This window comes from Belonocnema kinseyi, chromosome 4 (assembly GCF_010883055.1).
Source record: "Belonocnema kinseyi isolate 2016_QV_RU_SX_M_011 chromosome 4, B_treatae_v1, whole genome shotgun sequence".
NCBI classification, from domain to species: domain Eukaryota; kingdom Metazoa; phylum Arthropoda; class Insecta; order Hymenoptera; family Cynipidae; genus Belonocnema; species Belonocnema kinseyi.
Genome location: NC_046660.1, coordinates 92,784,479 through 92,787,430, shown reverse-complemented (window position 1 = coordinate 92,787,430; position 2,952 = coordinate 92,784,479).

Sequence of the window (2,952 nt, the reverse complement as noted above, 5' to 3'; positions counted from 1 at the left end):
AAAAAAGGAAAGGCGGTATGGGCTGTGCCTAAACGTCCGGATACAACCCACACGCTCTTCCCTTTTCCAGTTCACCCTTCCCCTGTCCAGATCCGTACGTTTAGACACGATCGCATTATTATAAATGTACATGAACATACAATATTGTCCAAACGTATAGACACAGAAAAAAAAACAATTTTTCTCATAACCTAGACCCTACAATTAGTTCTTGTCATTTTATTGTGAATTACTTGTCACATGTCTTTAATATCTTTGAGGTTATGCTTTTTGTTTGTTAATAAAATGTTTTTTTTATTTGCCTATTAACGAACACTGTTAGACTTACATGTATTTTACAGAAGTTTAGTGTATACTAGTTCAATCAGGATTACTTTTTGTGATCAAAGTATAGTGATTTCAGTCAGGTATGCAAAATGCATTTCAGCTTCTATTTTTGTAAAGAAAATCATAATGTTGTTTAAAAATGCTCTTCCGGAGTCTTCCCCCACCTGTTTCATTTAGAATTCATCAAATAATAACAAGTTTTTCATATTTTTTTACGTTCAAGGGTTACACGCGAGAACCGCTATTCTATAGTTTTACCGAAAATGATATTATTATGGTCGAAAATTCAACAATTTAGTTGTAATATTTTTCTTTTTTCAATAGAAAATCTTATTTGGTTTAAAAAACATGTTTTTTGGTAGGAATTTAATCGTTTTGGTTACAAGTCTGAATGTTTGGGTGAAAATCCGTTTGTTTAATAAATTCAATTGTTTTTAATAATTAAAAAAATTAGTCTTTTTTATTTCAAAATTCAAGAAATTTATAGAAAATTGAAGTATTAGGTTAACCAAAAAAAGGTTAATATATAATAGTTGATATTTCAACCAAACAAGAAAAAAACAACGAATTTTCAATCAAACTGTCGAAGCATCAACCTAAAACGATTAATTTTCAACCACAGTTGCATTTTTGATCAGGAAAGATGAAATTTCAACAAAGAAGTTGATTTACTTAATTTATCTTAAAAATTAAATCGATAATATTAATCTTATTAATATTGATAATACTTCATATTAATCTATAATATTAAATTTTAATGCATACTTACTAATTTACGAAACTTCGAGATTAGAATTGGAGGTTTCAATAAACCACTTTGAACAACTGTTTAAGAACAAATAATCAATTGAATAGCAAGCGTGTGTCGCACAAACAATATTTATAATATGTCATTAATACAATGCTTCGAAATTTAATTAAACACACGCGAAAGTGACAGTCTCAGTGTTGGAAATTGGAAACGCAATTGGGTACGGACATGACATAGAAAACACGGGACTCGGCATGTCATTGCGGGGTTGATGCAATGAGGAGGGAGGTTCGTCATCCTTTGATGTCGCGCTACAAACATGGCAGCGCCCACTTGCTTATATTTTCATCAGCCCTGTGCATCTCTCCATATTTCAGATTTTAACTTGACCTCGCAACTGTCCTAAGTTGATTAGTTCTTAATATCTCCAGCGCGGCGCTAGTTGTCTCATCACTCCCTGTTTTTAGATAGAAACTAGAAAGCAATGGGACTGAATCAATTTTTAAAATTTTTTAGCAAACAAAATGTTATTTCCATGCAAAAATATTCTTGAAATTTAAACAATGTTACTCATTTAACATTTCAAAATACTTTTCCAATAATTTTCTATAGATACTAAAGACAAAATATGATTTATATAGTCGTACAATAATCCTGGCAAAGTGGAATTTATCTTAGTTTTGAATTTGAATGAAAATTAAAATATGATTCTTAAAGTTTATTGTTGAAAACAAATTAAAAATATTATTAATGGAATGTAAAATCCTTGGAGAAAAATTGTAATAGTATTAAGTTCAAACTTACCATGTGAACACTCTCGCTTATGAATATATAATGGATATAATGTATTTCTAATTGAATTCAACTAAATTTACATTTGAAACAATTTTATTTAATAATCAATGAAAAATAAATTTCTTTAATTGCTCTCTATTATCATCATATGCTTTAAGTCTTTAAAACAAAGATGTTAAAACATTGATCATATTTACATCTTGGATGCACTATAAAATTATAATTTATCTTTGTTCCTGTGAAAAAATAGTTTTTTTTCAACAATTTGAATACATTTTTCTCATTATATTCAGTAGTGTAAGTACTCGTTAAACCCTAAAATATTAAGTTTGAAATTGCATACTATATTAAAACTTTTTTCACAAAACTATTTATATATTTTATTGATGTAAATATTATTTACTGTGTTTTCAGATATAAAAAGGATTACATTTAATTTTTTATTTAAATTCCAATCTAATATTCCACTTTACCAAGTTTATTGGGTGACGCTTTTATTCATGTTTTTCATTAGCACATATATACATCGTCTGGAAAATTATTTTGAAATATAAAATGAATAAAATTCTTTTCATTTCAATATTTTTTTTACGAAAACAACATTTTGTTTATTAAAAATTGGTAAAAAGTGATCTACTCCCATTGCTTACAATGCAAAAACAGGGAGTGATGGGACAACTAGCACTGCGCTGAACTAACCAACTTACTAGGCAGCCTGATAAGTACCTGAAAATTCTCAGAGATGGCATTAGTATTCACTAATGTGAACCATTTTCGTCGAGCTTGATCCTTCAAATGACGCCTGTCAAAACTTCAGCCATTTATGTTTACGCATTTACAAGTTACAGCACTGAGAAGCGACTAACTTCCGAGTTTTTTTTAATATGGAAAAATCTGAGTTTCGAGGTTTGATCAAACACTACTATCTTTGCAAGAAAACGATATCCGAGACCAAGGTCAAGCTGGATAAGTATTATCCGGACTCTGCACCGTCGATTGGGACGATTCATAAGTGGTTTACCGAGTTTCGTTGTGGCCGTACGAGCACAGTTGATGCTGAACGATCTGGGCGCCCAAAA